This window comes from Quercus suber, unplaced genomic scaffold (assembly GCF_002906115.3).
Source record: "Quercus suber isolate HL8 unplaced genomic scaffold, Cork oak 2.0 scaffold_259, whole genome shotgun sequence".
Lineage (NCBI taxonomy): Eukaryota > Viridiplantae > Streptophyta > Magnoliopsida > Fagales > Fagaceae > Quercus > Quercus suber.
This window is the reverse complement of record NW_027069715.1, coordinates 375,136-396,064: the sequence shown is the minus strand read 5'-3', so window position 1 is coordinate 396,064 and position 20,929 is coordinate 375,136. Positions and strand designations below refer to the sequence as shown.

The 20,929-nt window shown below is 34.0% G+C and overlaps 3 long non-coding RNA genes across 4 annotated transcripts in view; all 3 read left to right on the top strand.

The window, feature by feature from the left end:
- The first annotated feature begins 5,033 nt into the window (after positions 1-5,033).
- LOC112017793 (uncharacterized) lies at positions 5,034-8,603 on the top strand. Its single transcript, XR_002883515.2, has 3 exons — positions 5,034-5,740; positions 8,223-8,340; positions 8,468-8,603. It is a non-coding gene; the product is annotated as an uncharacterized LOC112017793 (long non-coding RNA).
- A 628-nt stretch (positions 8,604-9,231) lies between these two features.
- Positions 9,232-15,964, top strand: LOC111990335 (uncharacterized). 2 transcript variants are annotated; one of them, XR_010632029.1, is made up of 4 exons: positions 9,232-9,715; positions 11,017-11,167; positions 13,319-14,244; positions 15,243-15,964. It is a non-coding gene; the product is annotated as an uncharacterized LOC111990335 (long non-coding RNA). The 2 variants fall into 2 exon arrangements; XR_002880634.2 differs by lacking the exon at positions 15,243-15,964 and having other exon boundaries at positions 9,301-9,715; positions 13,319-14,347.
- Positions 15,965-17,223: 1,259 nt separating this feature from the next.
- Positions 17,224-20,929, top strand: part of LOC136070784 (uncharacterized) — an 8,764-nt gene continuing 5,058 nt past the window's right edge. Inside the window, exon 1 of the long non-coding RNA XR_010632028.1 lies at positions 17,224-18,733. This is a non-coding gene — a long non-coding RNA (uncharacterized LOC136070784). The remainder of the gene's footprint in view (positions 18,734-20,929) is intronic.

Here is a 20,929-nt window from a genome sequence, read left to right as displayed (position 1 = left end):
ATTAAAAAAATGAAAATCCTATATAAAAAAAATTAAAAAAAGTACAGTTAATAAATAGTAGAATTTTTTAAATAAAAAAATGGGCAATATAACTAAATTACTTTCTAGCATAGTCTTACATGTTTAATATTTTTATAGTTATTTAAAAAAAAAATTGTGAGTATTATTTATTAATTAATTTAGCCACTTTATCATATATAGAATCACTTTATCATTAAGCATGCATAATACAACTAGTAATTCGCATCTTTCTTTCTTTTAAAAAAAAATGTTATTCTATAAAATGTGTGATTTCTAATTCTACTAAACTCTACATGATTCTCTTTAATGATATGCTGCTTACGAAAAAATTTCTTAACTAGTGTCTCAAATATATATCATATACTATACTATATAATAAAAGTTGGGTTTAGACGCCGTGGTTGCCTCAAGTGGCTTCACTAAATTGTAGAAATTTTGTTAGATTTTTTTAAAAATAGACATTTCTTTTTTGTCCTTATCTTCTTCTCTTATAATTTCTAAGTTGATAATTTGATCACAAACCAAATTCTTCCAAGTGGCTTCACCAAATTGCAATAAAAGTTTAGAAGTTGTGGTTGTGCTAAGTAGCTACACGCCTCCACCAAATTTTTTTCTTAATCATTTTTTTTTTTTGGGATAAAGTAGCAATTTGTGTATTTCTATTTGATTTTTACATAAACTTCTTTTACAACATATCAACAATTTCATCTTCTATAATTCATGTATTTTTTTAACGTTAATTAATTAGGAGTTGTGAGAGATTTTAGAATTGGAAAAGCTATAAATAAAAGATAAGATTTTTAAGATAAAAGTAACTTCATTTAGATTATAAAAAATAAAAATAAAAGTATCTTCATTTAAATCAAAACTAATATAGTTCTATATATATATATATATATGCATGTAGTGCTTGGTTTGTGATGAATGAGTTATAGTCAAATTGCAATTCTTATTTAGCTTAGATAATTTTTTTTTAGAAACAAACACACACACACACACACAAAAGGGAGAGGGAAAGGGGTTCTAACATAAATGCACACCACAACTCCACTCAAAAGCCATGATAACTGTAGGGACCAGGTCTGAGCACTTCTACTGTTGAGAGAGTGGACTCAAGCCTAGTTAGCCTAGTACAATAAATTTGTAAAGAGTGGTTCAAGAACTAGGCCCTACATGCGGACAACCCCAATGTAGCATTTGCCACCGTAGAAGGCGGGCGAACCAAGATTATCCTCCAAAGTCTATCCTCGGCATCGTCCGAGAGCTTGATAGTCGTCTTCTCTCCCTCTTCCCCCTGGGGATCGTCAGGGAAAAAGGTCCCCTTAGCTGATCTGTTTCTTCCCTTATATAGTCTTTCTTCACAATCTCTCTCTTCCACTTGTTGATATCCATGCCCCTCCCTTCTGACCCCCTCCATCAGCCCTTTACAGACTCATGTGATTGCAGCAACAAGGCTCCCTGTCCAGAGGCCACATCTCCATTAGTGCGGCCAGGGGGTTAGGTGAGCATTTAGTGTGGAAGTAACTTATCCTGGACTTGCTCCTCCGTTAGTGTTAGTCTCGTTAGCGAGGCAGGGTCATCCTCGCAGGGTTCCTAGCAACTCAGACTTTCACACTTCATCCTCGGGCTTCTACCTCTCGGATGGGCCTTGGCCGGATATAAAGTGGGCCGGGGTTCCAAGTTCTCAGGCCCACAGTAACTTTTGAGAGAGGGTGGGGCAAGTTAGCTTAGATAATTTATATTTATATATCAATTAATAGAAAGTACAATGGATAATGAACATATCCTTAAAGTAATTGAATGAAACATATCCTCAATATAAATCTATGGTTTATTTGGATTATTTTAGCTAAGTTTCGTTTGAGCTGCTAACATCTATGCTAAGTAATATATAAACTATAGAAAGAACACATATGGAGCGCCACCATTTTTTATCAACCATTCATAAAATCCATCTCCTTGGCATTTTGAGTCTTTCAATAAAATGCTTATTTCTTGATTTATTAGTCTCACTTTGAAATAAAATTTGTTGTTCTTTGTGATTCATGGTTTTTTTTTATTTTTTATTAAATAATGCATGATTCTTATCCATATATCTATATTTTATGAATTTGATGCTGATGGGCCATTATTCTCACTGCATTCTATGTGGTAGGTAAAATTTGATTTTGAGTCCTTGCTAGGTATTTGCAGGTTTCCTATGCAACAAGATTGATTAGATATGTGAAGAGAACAAAAAACTCTTTATGAGATAAATAGTTATAGTATTGTTTATCAATTTGACATGGAAAACAAAGGACAATACTTATCTAGACATTTTAAAAAAAAATTATTTAACTCTACTTTGTGTTTTTTTTTTTTGGTGGGGGGGGGGGTGGGGGGGACACAATTGTTGCATATTAGTTAGTAGTTATCCATATATGATTAGTCACTCTATTCTAACCTTTTGTATTTCTTAAAATACTAATTGTTATTCTCATATTATCACCAACTCAATTTACTAAATTTGCTTTAGAACATAAGATTTATATCTAATTCTTGATTTCATTTATTTGCTTTACTTAAACTTTTTTCTTTTAAAATCAAATATAGAATTTATAAATTATAAATTATGACTGTGGTCGTTAAATTGTTATATATATATATATGTATGTATGTATGTGTGTGTATGTATGTATGAATATTTTGTACGACTTATTTGGTTTTGTTAATAATAGAGAGATAGATGTTGAGATCAAATAATACAGATTGTTGTTCACAAGGGATGTTACTCGGTATTACTTCTCAATTCTCATCATATCTCAAGGTTTTTCCATTTAAATATGCGTTGGTGATTACTTAAACCTTAAAGCTCAATGTATTATTCAAAATTCTTTTATTTTAGTTATATATTTATCTGCCATCTTCTATTCAATTATTTTATATATATAATGTGTGTGTGTGTGTGATACCTTAGTCTCACACACATTATGCATTCATTATGTAATTTAAAAGTAAAATATTCATTTATTTTTATTATCTATTTTATCATTTAATTTTAATTAAATTAAATAATAAAAATTGTTTACATATGAATTTTGATAAAGCTGTGCATTGCACAGTGTTAGGAGTATTATGTGTTGCTGCTGATGGCATGAGGAATGAGGGTGCTTGGGCAGCATTGGCAATCACTTGACTTCATGTTTTCTCAACACACTCATGGCTCCTCATGTCTGACTAGTGATGCTCCTAAGGGCTCTTTAAGGGGGACTTTTTAGTCTCCCTACTTGAGTTAGATTGATGAGCAGTGATGAGGGGCAGCATGTAGAGGCACCTTGCTCCACATGATGCCCCAAGGCCATGGCAGAGGAGGGCCATGGTGGGCAGAAATGGTTATGATGATAGGCAGCAGCAGGTGGTGTTGACCCTATGTGGTGGTGCATGGCATTGGTGGCTTAGTTGTGGGTTCCTTGTGTGTGGGCTTGGTGGCAGGAGTGCAAGGCAGGGCAGGGCTATTGTGATGATTGAATGTTGTGTGCAAGGCATTGGGCTAGTGGGGGCTAGCTGAATGCATGGACAAGTGCTAGTGGGCTGATAGTAGTTACTTTGTGCGCTGCATATAGGCACGCTATGTGGGCTGTAGTGCTGATGGAAGGCTTTAAGCATGGGCCAAGCCTCTCCAAAATGTGTGGGAACATGTTGTGTGGGCTGCTGGAGGATGGACAGAGCCCCATGGTCTGCTAAGACATGGGTTGTGCATGTGTAGCATGTGCAATGGCAGTTACCAAGAAGTTATTAAGCAGTTCCTAACTTTCCTGATGATCAAACCTACTATGTAGGGGTTGGAAACGTGGAGAGAAAGCCAGACAACATCAATTGAAGGTGTCCTAAGTCAGAACATAAGTAGCAGATTGTCCAAGACCTAGGCAGTTACTGCCTAGTAACTGCCATAGCAGTTAATTATGTATATTTAACTCTAAAGCTGTTGGGGTATCAACAGTAGAGTGTATTTGGCCTCGGGAAAATTATGTGTAATTCTCTAGGCTTGTAAAAAGGTTTCCTTTATACTTGAGATTAAGTAATAAAGGTTGGGGATGGATTCCCTGTAAATATTGTGTGCTGTGTGTTTAAACGTCCTATATAATTTGTTCCAAGTGTTATTGTAGTGTGTGGTGTTGGCTGAGACTAAGTTAGGGACTGAAGGCCATCACCGGCTGCGACTTGATGCATTTGGGGGCCTAAGTCGAAAATTGATTATTTTGAATTAGATGCAAAATTACTACTAATTAATATGAACTACGTAGAATTTTTCTTTTTTTAGAAATTTTATAGACAGAAAAAGTTTGACAAAATTTTTCATACTTGTTGATGTGGCAGATTGATAGTGGTAAAAAAAAAGCGATGTTAGTGGTAGACTTAGATGAGAACTAGTAAAAGTTTGCTAACTCACTCTTATTATTATTATTTTCTTTTATAGAAGTGCAAATTTCACAATATTTTTTACAACAAATCCTAGGTTTAAGTTGCTTTTTGTTTTCTATTTGAAAATATCACTATAATTATTTTTTTTCCATCAATAACAACTTACTAATTAACATTAGTTGTAAAAGTATTGTAAAAATATTGTGGGCGTTGCATTTTTCTCTTTTTTATTTGTTTTTCATCTGGTAAAAGAATATTATTTTATTTATTGATTATAAATAACCCTATTGGTTAAAATTTGGGAGCCTTTTTTTTACTTGGGCCTTAGGCGATTGTATTTCTTGCTCTAGCATTTAGCCGGCTCTAGCTATCGTAGGTAAAAAATTTGAGTGAAAAATTGACATTGTGGCACACGGGTGTAATGCTAGTATGTGTGTGTATATGAGTATATATATATATATATATATATTTTTAAAAAAATATTAAGTATTTTTAATACATATACGAAGAGAAGAGATAAGATTTTTTTAAAGATACTTACTGATTATATCCAAAATTGCCTAATATACAAACATAAATATATATATACATATATATATCTCTCTCTCCCTCTCTCTCTCTTCGAGGGCTGATGAACAGCCACTGCCAATGATACAAAGCCTTCATTATCAGAATGGGAAATCAGACGACGTTTGCTAGGTCTCACTCTAATCTTCCACGACAGTATTGGGACGTTTTACTGATGTGGGCTTCACCAGATTAGAAATTGCCCTTCTGGCCAGAACGTTTCATTCTTTTCCATGTACCAGTCTGGAGTGGAAATACACTAGAGATAGCAGAATTTGTTATATCTCCACGTACAGGAGCGTGGACCAGAGTTGGAGAGAAGGGGTGTGGGGTGGCACGTGACTTTGAGTGGGATGGATATACTTAAAAAGGATTACTAGCTGGATTATGATGATCAAGGATAGGCAAATCAGGTTCAGAGTTTGAATTAAGTCCACTCATATAGAATTTCTCCATTACCAACTCGATCGAGATTCATTCCTTTTCTTTCCCGCTGCTGAGAGTTTAAAAGGCTAGTTTCAAGAAAAATTCAAATGAGAAAAGATTGTTACTAAAATAAAAGATCCAAGGAGAAAAGATTGCGGTTCCAATTCACAACCAGAAAGTCTAAGGACGATTCATTGACTCTCTGGCCACCGTTGGTGGAGGAGCGAGATCCATTTTCGTTGTCGAAAGGCCAGCTTGGACTCCAGAAGATTTGCACGCCTCTCCTCCCGGTGAATTGCGTCTCCGCCCTTTGCAGACCGCTTTGGTAAGCAAAAGACAATCCGATTTTTTCAATATTCCTTTTTTATTTTATCATCTGAGTCTTTCATTTTTTCAATCCAATTTTGCTATTTTATATTAACATGTCTGGGGCTGATCAAAACCCAATTAAATATATATATATATATATATAAGAGAATCACGGTTTTTTTTTTTTTGTTTTTTTTTTTTTAATTTTTTTTTAAATATTTCACAAATACCCACTAGCACAAAATAACTGAGCATTCGTTAGATTTCATCTTGAGCATGTATTAACTGAAACAAAAGGCTTCAATATGCTAAAAGATAGGCCAACCCCATCACCTGTTCGACAAATGTCTTAGTGAAATTATAATCTTCTTGGTTAAATTTTTTATGTCTGTTTTGTGAAAGTCCTTCGTTTTCGTTTGGATAATTTATTGTTTCTTTTCATGCCAACCCAGAATAAGATTTGTTTGCTGATAGTTTATTGGGATTTTGTTGATTATGCCAACTTGGTTTAAATGAAGTAAGATGGCATCAGTTTCTTTTATTTGTCATTATGTGTTTGATTATTTTAGGATACAAACAAGTTTAGGAAGTAAGCCAACTTTAATTTTGTACATTTTTGCTTTCTAAAGTACAAATAGTGATTTATCATGTTAAATTTATAGTTTATTTGAGTAGTTTGTTTCTGTGTTTCTATTTTGTGTTTGATTCAAATTTTTGGATTAATCTTCTTAAATTTAATTATAATCTTGAAATTAATTTTAATTACTTATTCATGTGAAGATGTAAACAGACTGATTTCACTGTCAGAGTACTTTCTTCAATGTGAAGAGTTTCTTCATATTGCAAAAGCAATAGCAAATAACATGTGGACTTTGTATTAGGGACTCTATAAGGTTAAGCGGGACTTGCAAAGACTTTTGGCCTCATTTTTTTTTTTTTTTTTTGAGCAAAGACTTTCGGCCTCATTTAATATGCTTGTATTGTGAGCTTTAGATGCTATTAGTTTAGAAATAAATGTAAGAGCTCACTTTGAACCTCAAGCGGTATCTTAGATATGAAACTCCAAAGGCACACAAATGTTTAGGGATAGCAGCATTCACTTATATTTGCCTCTTAATTTAAATCTCATCTTTCATAATTGCTAATTAGCATGTTACATTTTCATATTAAAAAAATAATCATTTTATTTTAAAAAATAAAAAAATCGCCTTCAATTAAAATATAAAAGTAACACAAGCATTTGTTAGATTTAATTTTCAATAATTTTGAGGTGCATAGCAGCGGTTAGTGACTAGTATCTCTAACACCGGTAACCCTTGTGAAATGTATCCCTTTCTTCCATAGTTTTAGGCTTTTAGCCTCTGTCTCTGTCTATGTCTCTCTTACGCACACACTGCTGTGTGAGCACTTATCACTATTGAGCTCATTGCCAACCTGTTTACAGTTCCAATCAAGCCATGGTAAGTCTGTTTCTCTTCATTCTTACTGGATTTCCATTTTTTTTTCCTTTGGTTATAATTTCCTCACATAGAGAGCCTACCCTTTAGCCTTTTCAGCAAGACCCAGATCTTTGATTTGCTGGGTTTTCCTTATTTTCCTTGAATTTCATTCCAGTTGGGTCATTTAACTTTTGTGGTTTCGATTAAAATTTTATTTGGAATAATTATAAGCTCTGTTTGCTGATAATTTAGTAGGAAAAGATAAGAAACTTGTCATTGTTGCTTAAAATTTAATTTGCTTCATTTTCATTTATCTTCTTTATGTGACCTATTGATATGTCTTAAGTGATTTGATGAGATGCATTGGGTTAGCTAATTTGGTGTTATATATTTCAGCTGAAAATTTAAGTCCTTGAAATTTAAAGTGATCACTTTTACTCCTTAGATGATGTGACCAAACCAAAAAATGAGATGTCATCACTCCATAGGGATTAAAGGTGATCACTTTAAGTGTGTTTTTGGGACTAAAATCGATGACTTTAAGATTTTTAGGGACTAAAAGCAGTCACTTTAAACTTTTGAGACTAATATTGCTCATAGACTAAACTTTAGGGTCCAATAGTGTATTTTGACGTATTTTTTTATTGGACAAATTCATGATACAAGTTTTTTTCTTTAGCTGTGTTCCCCAATCATTTTCAAAATTTTCAGTTGGGGGACCAGAAGAGTTAGCTGTATTTCAGTTGGGGAATTCTAAAAGATGAATATAGGACGAAGGTGTCTTTCAATGGATAAGTATATTGTCTTTCCTCGTAACAGTAATTATTTGTTGCGACTCCTTACAAATGTATAAAAATCTTGAAATTTTATTCCCATTGCATCATAATTGAAATCTCTATCCTGTGAAGTTCGGCTATGTCTACATTGCCACTTTATTAATGCTAGGTGGTGTTTTAATTATGTCAACCGTGAGGTCCTTTTTTTTTTTTTTTTAATAAGTAAATTATGCTGACCATTTGTGATTTGTAATAAATTTCTTTCACATATTTCAAATTGCAGGATTCATTCCTTAGACCAGAACAGAGGAAGCTAGAGCCACCACTAACAACCAAGTAAAAGAAAGGTGTTGAACAGTTGGCATTCAAAGTGATTTGAGGCTGTACCAAGGTCTGTTTTGGTGAGTATGTTAAGAAAGCTAAACTCTTCGTTGCAGTTTTTTTATATGCATTTTTTCAAGTAATGAAATGGGCTTTAACATAAGTGTGAAATTTTTTTTATTGTTTTTTTTTTTTTGGGATAAGTAGCATAATGGAGGCTGTGGATTGGGAAAATTCTTCGGGAGTATCAAGTGATACTGAGGAATATTTGCAAGATACAAAATATGAGGATGATGAGGAACTCCATTTGACATCCGGGTTTATATCCAAGTTGCAGTTTAGGTATAGAATTTTTCATAAAATTGACTCTTTATGATATTATCCCCCCCCCCCCCCCCCCCCCCCCCCCCCTTTATATATATATATATATATTTTTTATCTCTTATTGTTTCTTGGTTTTTCTTTCAAAGGAATTAATGAATAAGTTAATTATTTGTTTTTGGTGATATTATGAAACCCAGTATTTACAAATCTAGAGCTAAATATATCTTGCTGTTCTTTATTCATAGTGTCTTTTATTGTCACTTATTTATCTTGGTATCTTTATTTGAGGGACACTTAATTTTCTGAAGAATCCTTTGCTAATTAAACATTCTATATTGTAAAGCAGAGCTGGACTTATATGGTTGTCCCCAAAAAATATGACTTTCGAATTTTTTTTGAGCAAATTAGTTTGAAATTTCATATTGTGGCTTCGGTAAGAGATTATGGATTACCCTGCATAAAAGTTGAAGGACAAAGAGGTATCAGAGAGATACTTCAAACAATGCTTTTCAATAACTGAAATTTCAACCTTATTCATAGTTTTAAGCGACACTTGCAAATTTATACATTATGTTGTAAGTGAAAGGTAGTATTAGGTAAGTAACTGATAAAAGCAATTATTTTTTTTTATAAATATATTTCTTTTTAAGTTTTTGAAAAGAAGTAACTATGTATTTGTGTCCTTTTTCATTATATGTTGAGATGGAATCATTTGTGAAGTGTAACTTCTTATGTTTCTAGGTTTTTGATGGAAATAGGCGCATTGCTTCTCTTGGATGACAATGGTACAAGTCTTTCATTAAATGATATATATGCAAAGGTTAGTGGAGGCTCTTGGGAGCTATTTGAGGTTTATAGGCACTTGAAATCTCTTGGTTACATTGTTGGGCGGCATGGCATTGCTTGGTCTATTAAGGGTGCTAAGAGTAACTGTCAATCTGTTTCTCTTCAATGCTCTCCACAAAGCAGTGAAGTGGTAAACTTAGAATCAGAAGATGAGAGTTCCATTGTTGGATCATTTAATAATATGCATATTAATGAAGCAAGGCCAGTTTTTGATGTCTATCTCCCAGATAGCAAGTTTAGAAAATCTTCTCCAGGCGATCCAAGCTTTGTGATCTGCTTAACTAGGTAATTGTATTTGGTAGCTCCTAAGAATGAGTAACCTTCTCTTATTGGTGGTTGATTGCAAATTGTTATTTATCTTATTATCATATGAAATGTGCTTTTATATCAAAGCACTTTATAGGATAAAAAACTTTCTTTTTCAGATTATCTTTTGCTGAAAAAATTTAATTGCAACAATCCTATTGTTAGCTTCTAGTTTTTGATATCTTGAGGAATTTGTTGGGAAAGGATTTACACCATATGCATCCAGATTATTATTTTATGTTTTTCTTATGTATATACAAATATGTTATGTTATATAAACTCCGTCTGTGTCAGTGCTTAGTGTTGTATAGTTTGCTCATAACCGGTCATAAACCCAAAAAAATGAGCAGCTTTGTGGTGAATTGACGGCCATCATAAAATGAAGTCACGTAATTAATCAGATTTCTGCCCCTAGACTTTGACTTAGGTGGGGGTTTGCTTTAGAATAGGTATTAAGTTCATATTTTACCAATAGGAGAAAAGGAATTCTGTACTTTGTTTTTAATTTTAGAAATGTATTAACTTACTCATTTACTAAGCATGAAAGAATAGTTCTCTATTAGTTTCTATGGAAATTAAATGTTGTTCAATTTTTGGATGCTGTACTAGTTAGTATGATTTTTTTGTTTTATTACTTATTTGTATATTTTAAAATGTCATGTTTTCCAATTTTGTTTTTTGACAATCTTCTTAGAAATGTGGGTAGAAGGCGTTTTTGTCTTTTATAATCACATACATGTGTTAGTATAATGTGAAGAATGCATATAATTCCTGTTTGTAACATTTTTGAAATATGAGACACAAAAAATAACTACGTTATGGTAGGATTTTTCAACTCTTGACTATCAAACATTTGTTTTTGTTTTTCAATTAGTATGAAGATAATATCTATTAACGTCTAAAGAGGGTGAAATGGAAAAGGCTCCAACAGTTCTCCCAGAAAATTTCTATATCTTCGTTTAAAATCATATTTTAATGATTTAATTACTCCCTTCTTGGTTATCAGCCACTTTATTACTTGGTTTAAAATCATATTTAAATTTTAAGTGGAAATTGGCATTCTGCAAAGATAGACTTATAATCTCTGAAAAGTGTTAAGTAATAATCCCCAAAGTAAAAGTAATTTTTGCTTGAAGATCAGTAAAATTTGGTATTATATTTCATTAATCCATCAAAACTTGTTCTCTTCAGTTGCTTTGAAAGAGATCAATGACTTATTTATTGATATGCATATCTGGTCAAAAAGTTTTTGAATCTTTTATGCTTGCCTTCTCTTGCAGGGGTGATCTACCATCCATAGCAGATATTGAAGTCCTTGAGAGGCAATGTGGGGCCATTCCTTTGCGGTTTTGTCATGTAGAGTATGGGCGAGTCAGTTTCTTTTCCTTTAATGAAGAGGAGCTTCCTATCCTACCCTGACTCTTTGGAGTGGTAATGGTTCTGTACTCCATGTTTAAATGCTACTTTGCAAAGATATGAAGAGCTTTATGTACATACTAGGAGTCACAAATATTATAAGCAAGATGTGTAGATCAACATTTGTTTTTATAGAAATTGATTTTGCAAAAAATTGTGCAATTTTTGGGCACAGTTTATCTATGTACAGGCTGGGTTTCAATTTTATATACATTTATTGACTATAGATTTTGACTTTGAAGTATCAAGTCATTGATACCTAGTTATTAAACAATGCTCTTATAATTGGTTTTACATATTGCAACTCAGTAAATTATCAGATAGTTATTAAACAATGCTCTTTTAGTCAATAAATCTCACTTTAAGGAACACTACTTTATTATAGTTGGTATTAGAGTTTATTCTCAGATATATTATTCGGTCAATTAGCTTTTAAAATTTATTTTCTTTTGAGATTTACGATTTTATGGCAGCTGTACTAGTAAGCCCTAATTGTTCTCTTCGTTAAGAAAATATAACTGAGTTGATTCAGATTTGACAAGATCCATGCACTTAGCATGCTTAGAGCATTTCCTTTAATCTCTGAAACAGCTTAGAGACTAGCTGTAAAATGTTTTTTAATAGGCTTCATTGTTGAGAAACATTAAAGTTTCTTTCATTTTTTAGGTGCAATTGTTATAGATGGTTGTAACTTGCACCTATTTTAGCATGGTCACTGCAGAGTATCCAGGCAAGTAATGTTTGAGTCATTTGCTTAATTATAGACTATTTGAACTTCTACTCTTCCAACTGAATATCACCATTTCTTCAATGAAAAACCTGTCCAATCATATGAGCAATGACCTGATACCTTATCCGTTTTCCTCAACTCACCCCTTCAAATGTCATCAATATATACTCATGGCTTTTCCAATTGTTGATGAGGTCGTACTTCTTCCATACAAGCTTGTTTACTTAACAACTAGGCGAACTTTGAGCAATTCAGACATCAGTAGAGCATTCCTAGGAGTCTAACTGCATTGGCCATTACTACAACTGGCATTTCTATCCTACAACGCACTGCCAATTATACCCACTCCTTACACTTTATTCTCAAATTATTATATTTAAGCTCTCCTAGCTTTTCCAATAATACCTTCGTCTCCTAATACCTAGAGGAAGTGAGGAACTGTGTTTCCTTTTTGTTCTAATCCAGTTGCAACTTCTTTAATCTGTTGATCTACAAATTTGTGGTTCCAAAGATGATATATGAAACAGAGTGATGTGACCCAAAATTCTCACAGATTATGGATAGATAAAAAAGGAATAAATCTATGAATCAACATCTAGGGTTGCTTGGAGTCAGTATCAAGCATAAAAACATACCTAAAAATTGGGAGTCAATTCTTTGGATTGCTTGAAATCAACACTAATCTATAGGGGGAAATTTTCAAAAAAAAAATTATTTCTCAAGCAAAACGAAACATTAATAAATCCTGGGGCTTTAAACAGGGTTCTCAAGGTACATTAAGAAAGGAAAGAAAATAACTGCATAATAAAAATAAAAAACTTCATAATCAAGTGACTATAGAAAATAAATCATAGTCAATGAAAATAGAAACAACTAAAATTTAGCCTAAAAAGTCTTGATGTTCATTAGCACCAATCAAAATTAATTACAATTAATTAGGTTGAACTTTTGTGTTGTTTTGTCTAATCTCTTCAAGCTTTCATCTTGGCCATTTGATCTTGCTTGATTGCAAATATTTGTTAGGTGTATTGGTCCTGATTACCCCTGCTTATTTCAATGATCCATTCTTTCTATTTCAAGGTCAAAAAAAAAAAAAAATGAAAAAAAAAAGATATGGAAGGTCAAACTAGGTTGTCATTTTTCTTTTTTGGTAGAATAACTAGGTCTTCTTCAATTGTATTTACTGTAGAGATTTAGCTTTAAATTTTATGAATTATATTGAATTATGAATTTCATGTTCTGGAGGGTGAGGATGACTGAATCATCCTTAAGAAGATTAAATTCCCTTTGGTATTTAAGCTTTTATATCGAAAAGGTTTTCTCAGCCTTTTGTTCATTGAAATAGTAAGCAAAGATGGAGATTCTTTTGAAATTAGCTATATAAATAACTTAAGCTGATATCATGAATAAAAATCTTTTTTTTTTTTTGGCTGCAGAGGATATGGCATATAAGAATTCAATGATGAGTTGGCAAAAAATGCAAAAAGGCTTCAAAGGGCGGTTGCAGATGTGTGGTGTGGCACTATGTTTGGGACAAGAGTGGGTCATGGAATTAGATAATTTAGGTGGTGTCAAGAAGGCTCAAGCCATGTACATGAAGCTTGATGTGGTGTTCTGGATGGCCGAGCAAATGAGGAAATGATGCGGTAGAATCGTTATGGCTTGTTGAGAAGGCCCTTGCGTCAGATAGGGTACCATGATCAAAATATTGGAAATAGTTTTTGGTCCACGTTATGGTTGGGATGGTAGTGTTTAAGTGGTTAGCCACTGAGGAAACCTAATAAGGAATAAGGTTTTTTTTTTTTTTTTTTTTGGGTTCTCTTCTCAGCCGGATGATATGAAAATTATGTCCAGTTGCTCCAGTGCACTGGAGCTGCACCGATTGTGATACATGTCTATTTTTGAACGCGTGTCACAATCGCAACGCGTCCAGTGCACTGGAGCACTGGACGTAAGCTGCGCCCCATGATCATCGCAAAGCCACCACATGGCATTGGGGTACTGTCATGTTAGCCCTAGCCATGTCAGTGTACCAATTTGTGTCATTTGTGCCTGGGGTTGTTAGAGATATCATGGCCCTAGAGGACCAAACCCCAACAGCCCAGCCTATTATAGATCCATGTACTAGTAAAAAAGGCAAATTAATCATAAGATTAGCCTAGGGTCTTCTAGTAAATAAACCCTATATTGAGATCATTATACATGAGTTCAATAGTATTGACGTAGCCCTCAAGTGTTTTCGCCTGTGTGTAGTCTGTTAGGCCAAACAACTTTCAAGCTTGTTTCTACTTTTCTTTTTTCTCTCGTCAACTCAATTCCTCTCAACTTTAACATGGAACAAAAAAAAGGTGCTTCTATTTTGGTTAGTGCTTCTTTCATAGCTGGAAAACTTGTTATGAGAACCTATTTATGTTCGACCTTGTCGAATTAGTAATTTTATTTGCTACTTTCTCCTTCTAGTCTTACTATATGACCTTCTATATGTTCGACTTGTTCATGGTTAAAAACTACATTGATTTTTACATGATATTAAATGGCTAATTGTTTCGTACACATCAGTTTAAGGTTGTATTCCATGTTTATAACATTATATATTGGTAAAAATCATGAGAAAGAATGTAGCCATTGGTGCCATCCTTCAAAGCACAAAAAACATGGCGTGGTTTATAGTTTTTGTTTTGGAACCCGAGTTTTTTCATCGTCCGTAAGTGGACTTTTATAAAGGGTTTATTTATTATCACAGCCTGTTATGATAAGACAATTTCTATGTGCTGAATTTAACCATGCGGTTAGCTTGTCACTTTTCAATTATTACATCGAACTTGTAAAGTTTGGAATAAAATAAGATCATTATGATTTTATTTAAAATAAACGTTTTTCTCACGTGATAAAGACAATTTCAAAGGGTTGAAATAACCTATGTGATTGGCCTTATCACATTTTAGTTCAAAAGTGAAATTATTCAATAGTGACTGTTCATTTCTCTCTCACATGAATGATAGGTTCTACTATGCATAATGAGATTAGAAAAATTATTTAATACTCTAAAGGTAGTGGCCCATCCTCTCACATGAATGATGTGTCCTGTGTAGGACCTATATTCATGTGAGAGGAATAAGCAATAAGTATTGAATAAGTCTTGTGGGCATTAAATTTTTTCATGTTTATTATCAAATATAAACACATTAATTTCTTGATGATAGAGTAAAACTTATGTGCATTATATTTGGTTCTCCAAATAAATTTAAACACAATTAAATTAAGGAAAAAGTTAATCAATGCTCTAAGAGCATTGGACTAGGAAATATTTCTAGAAACCTTTTATGAGAAAAGAAAATAAGAAATTAATTTTTTTGACAGTGTTTTATATTTCCCATAAAAGTTGTGGGGGGAGAAAAACCCAGCCCAACTTATTGGGCCCAAGGCCCTGAATGAGGAACACTCTTCATCCGAGGAGATGAGGCCTTCAGTCGGAAGCCCACGCCAATGGGGGATGCCTGGAGATGAGCACGTATACCATCCGAGGAGATGCTCATATGTCCGAGTAGTCATGCGTCCTCGGATCCGAAGAGGTTTGACCAAACACGAGTATGGGAGGTTCAAGTGATCTATTTGACAAGTGTCAGGAGGGAGAGGAACCTCGGACACACATAAAGATAACGGCAATAGAGAAATATCAAGGAGGCATACTCCAACCACCACATTTAATGCACTGCACCTACCTTCCTAGCCGCATTTATGTGGATAGGACCCCTGAACAGTGCTTTCTCAGCTACCGCCACTCACATAAGGCTAAAAGTGGGGTGATGGGACATGTACTCAAGTGGGTGCCTGGATGATGAACAAGTGGACGGAGGAGATGTAAGAAGGAAATGCTATATAAGGGAAGGGTACCTCTGATAGAGGGGGATCGGAAAAAAGGGAGAGAAAAAGGAGATTTTTGATTCCTGTAGCTCCAGACATTGTAATCCTAAATGATCAATGAAAAGCTCTTCTTCGGACATAGCACTCATACTAGTCCGAGAACACATTAATCCAAATCTTCCCATTAGCATCGCTGTTTGATATTGTTATTTTCATTATTAGCCTAGCTCTTTCACCCACTCTCTACAAAATTTATTGTTTTGGGCTCAGTGGGCCAAGGACCCATACCTTTTTGGACTTGGGCTGCAAAAACTGACCCCACAAAAGTGATATTAAAAGTTTTTCAAAATTGTTTTTTAACAAATGCCCTAAGAGCACTCCGGATTACCCTTGAATTAAATATGGTTGTCATTAAAAAAATATACATTATTTATGCTTCATTGGTAAATGTCATCGTGTATTTGAATTCAATTAGGAAACTTAATATACAATATCTAACCAACTATACCGTTATTCCTAATTGTGATAGGTTTAATATCAATAGCATTGAATTTGTGTCGCATGTTTATGATAACAGCTACAGGAATAGTAGCTAAGAAAGGAATAGTCAGGAAATTGATTGAAGAAATTAAAAATTAATGCTAATAAATAAGAATTTAAACTTGAACATAAATGTGATACTAAATAATTGCATTTATTTCCTTCCATGGAAGCTCCTTTAACACATGATATAAGGGGATGTGAAGATTTATTAAATTACTAAGTGCTGATTTAAAGTCGATGACACAATTCTTTGAGTGCACTGCAGTCCAGTTTGATAAATTAAGAATTGTGTAGCCTTCAACCCTAGGAGAGCCCATATAAATAGATCTCTTTCTCCTATTCACAAAGTCAGACCAACAATCTGCTCCCCTGGGAGGCAGCATCAATCAGCAGCCTTGGGAGGCACAAGACCAAATCCCTAGTCCTGAGAATCCCACCCACCTCACTTCCGTTCTGCCCTCTGACCTTCCTATTTTTCTTTAGATTTCATACCAAGAGCACTGTTTAAAATTTTCTGTGTATTTTCGTCTATTTTATTTTAGTATAAAATCCTATTTTTTCTATTTTAGACAGCCACCCTTTAAAAAACACCCACTCTTTCTTTAAACACACCCCATCAGAATGTCTTATTTTTCTTCTCACACAGAAAGTTCCTTCCTTTTCAACAAGAGGCACAAGCAGCAGCAACAACAAAGATCAGTATCAAAGAAAAGTGAAGAGAAGAAGAAGAAAAAGCAGAGCAGAGACATCCCAATAATATCTTTCTTACTTTGTTCTCACTCTCTCGTCTTTCTTTTCAATTTTTAGCTCCAAATCTAACTCAAAGCTTGTTCCTTTTTCAGCTATCAAAAAAGCACACAGACAAAACCAGGAGTAAAAGCAGAATATACACAAAGGAAAGTCAAGTATAGCACTAAGAAGGTAATATCCATTCTTTTCGTAAGTGTTTGCTAGTTCTGACTAAGCTTTAGGTAGCTAGTGTATTTTTATTTCTACATGTTCACAAGACACAGAGCACACAAGCTACCATTTTTACACACAACTCGTGTTCACAAGAATTACATAAAACAAACATACAAATCCATAGCAAAACCATCACATGAACACAGCACACACACACACATCAAGCCATAGAAAACCCGAAGCCTCAAAATCCCAACGCAAAAACATAGCCACGCCCAAGCCAAAAATCCAACCTTTTGAACACCCAAAACTCGAAACAAAAATCCTTTCTCTCTTAACACCCCCAAACCCAAATCAAAATCCCTTCTTTTTCCAAATCATGAAACCCCAAAAAATAAAACCAAATCCCCAAACCCACAAACAGGCAGGCAATAAAAAGAGAAACTTTCGGCCATAAATCAAAGAACAACAGCAGAAAGGGAGAGAGAGAGACCAGGATAGAAAGGGAGAGAGCCACGGTGTTGGTGGCTTGCGTTGAGCTTTGAAGCTCTGGCCGTGGAGGTCGTGGGTTTGATTCAGAGATGGAGAGAAGAGAGAGAGGGAGAGGCTTAAGGCTTAATCTGATTTGGGTTTACCGTTAAGTTTAAGAGAAAAGATAAGATGGTGAGGTGGCGTTCTGTCATTGGTCCATAGATATTTCTTTTTATAGTTTGAGTGAAGTTTGGGTTTGGACCGGATTGGACCCATTTGGGTCTGCTACCATCTAAAACTAAAAATCACATAAGCCCACTCCACTAAAAATCCCAAGCGAATTCTCTCCTTTAGGCTCAATCCGAATTCCTCTAAGCTCCAGCCCACATTAAAATTTAGCTTCACCCAGACCCAATCTAAAAAATCACACGCACAAGCCCACCAGCCTTTTTAAAATCATAGTTAAGCCAAACCCAAAAATCAAGCTCCTTTTTAAATCCATTCCACCACAAGGGCCCAATCCGGATCCACAAGTCAAGCATGTTTCAAAAATTACAAACCAACCCAAACCTTTTTAAAATTACATTGTGACTTCTTAACTTTCAAAAAATTAAACTTTTAATCCCAAAACTTTCCAAAATTAAACTTTCAACCCCAAAACCTTTCATAAAATTAAACTTTTAACCTGAAGCTTTTCCAAAATACATTTCAACCCCAAATCTTTTCTGAATTGAAATTTGGCCCCAAAATTTTTTCCAAATTCGTTGTGACCTGAAACTTTCCAAAATTACAATCTGACCCAAAACTTTTCCAAATTATATTTCAACCTTGAAACTTTTTGAAATCACAAATTGACCTCAAAAAGGTCCAAAAATTCATCTTTAACCATTGTTTTTCCAAAACATAAAGATTTCTTCAAGATTAATAATTTGTCAATGACGTTGTTTTAGCATCTCTTAGAAATCTAATATATATTTTCTTATCATTTCTTTGTGTCTCTTGCATGAGATAAGATACTTTGGGAAAAGGATTTGCAAAATTGCAATTAGTATGCTATGCTTTGGAACGAGGTTAGCTATATGTAATTCCTTATGTAATTTACATTCCTAGAGTATGTTATGCTATCATATACTTAGTAAATATTTTTATAAAATAAATTGTTCACATGCCCTTGCATTTAGATATTGTCATGCATCCATATGTCATCCTAGGATAAATACGTGCCATTTTTCCCGTGCCATCTTAGGATTGATACATGTCACTTCTCACAAGTCATCTTAGGATAGATACATGTGATGTATTCACATGTCACCCTAGAGTAGATTATACACTTCATTAATGTGTCATCTTTGGATAGATCCCTATATACATGTCATCTTAGGAAGGATTCCTGAATACATGTCATGCATTCACATGTCACCTTAGGATAGATACATGTCATTACCCACATGTCATTCTAGGATACATTACATGTCATTCTTATACATGCCATCTTAGGATAGATACATGTCATTTCTTACATGTCATACATTCACATGTCATACAAGAATGGATTGTAAATTTCATTCATTCACATCCAATCCTAGGATAAGTTTGATCATTGTTTCATTTTAATATCATTTTAAAACCAAATGCCAAGTATTTTAGTTGTTATTTAAATGGTGAGTTTTAAAATTAAATTTGAAATGAGGTACTATCCATTTGGATAGGTGTTGTGGGGTGCCTAACACCTTTTCCACGTGTAACTAAGCTTCTGAATCCATGTTTTCTGGATCGAGACATCCTTTTCATGGTTTTGAAAACCAGACTGAACTGGTAGGTTCGGCCCGTTCAATCGACAATTGGGCACTAGTCCGATCCCAAAAAAAACCCTTAAAATTGGTAAAAAATCGGGAACCGGTTGCAGAAACAATTTTTCCCCGATTCAGTTTTTAAAACCATGACCCTTTTATTTTCTAGTTTAGCTTAAGAGCCCTAGGGTTTTCTTAATTAAAATTAGGAAATAAATTTAATTAGATTTAGGTGACCAATTACACCTTAGAATCTCAATGGTTGGTGGCGATTCCTAAAAATGAATATAACTAAGGAAGTTCACTCGTACACTCTTCACCCTAGTTTTGTACAAGTGTACATGCTTCTTGCATTTTTGCACCAAACATGTGTTGCCAAGCAAAAAACCCTCAACGATTGGGGGATAATGTCGAGCGCAAGCCGAAATATGGGTACAACACCACTATAGAAAGATTTGTTCACGCCCTGTGATCCCTCCCCATAATTCATATTTATAATTTTAAATATGAACCCTGTGGCTTACATGTTTTATAAATTCAAGTCTGTTTCTTTGTTTATGAAATTTTTATGCACTATTATCCCTCCTCGTAATTATCAGATTTTTGAGTGTTCTATTCTTTTCTTTCTTTTCAAATATTCTCTTTTCTCAGATTCTACCATGTCCTGCAATTTGTGATGGAAAAATAGCTAAAAAAAATCCTTATTTTTTGCTTCTAGTCTCTCTCTATTCTTGCTCTCTCGTTTCTTTATTTTTCTCTATGTGTTTGAGTAGATAGCAATCTCTCAATTTTGCTAGTAGTCCCTGAATTTTTGTTGGCAATTTCCTTATACTATTCTTTCTTTCTTTCTAGACTTTCTCTGTCTGTGTTCTATGTATCTATGGTGAAAAAGTGTGAATAAAAAGATAAAATAGTCCCCCACTCTCTTTTAAGTGTAAATACATTTCTAGACAAAAACATCTTACCCTTCGAGCGTAAAATCAATCTCATCTCTCATGTAATATCCACTCTCTTCCTTCTTTCGGTGTTTTTATGCTCTGCTCTTCTCTTCTTTCTTATTGTTTGTGCTCTCTCCCAAGTGTAACCCTCTGAATTGATTCCACGTATCTCAAAATCTAGGATGGAGTAATCGTTAGGAGTTTTTGGAGCTCGAATTCAGTTTGTTTGTTTCATTTTGCTGTTCTCTTTTCTATCCATGCCTAATTAGTTGCTATGGCCAACAAGGATTCGGTGAAATCTAAGCGTTTGAGGGAGGAAGAGGAAGATGGTGTGTGTGTGTGTGTGTGAGAGAGAGAGAGAGAGAGAGAGAGAGAGAATACCAATTTAACATGAAAGTGAGAGGCAAAGGAAGAAGAAAAAGGAAAAATAGGGTTTAGGTTAAGTGAGTTAGAAATGATGTTTCATTTAAGTTTTTTTTTTTTTTTTTTTTTTTTGCGTAGATTGAGTTAGAAATGATGTTGTTTCATTTTAAGTTTT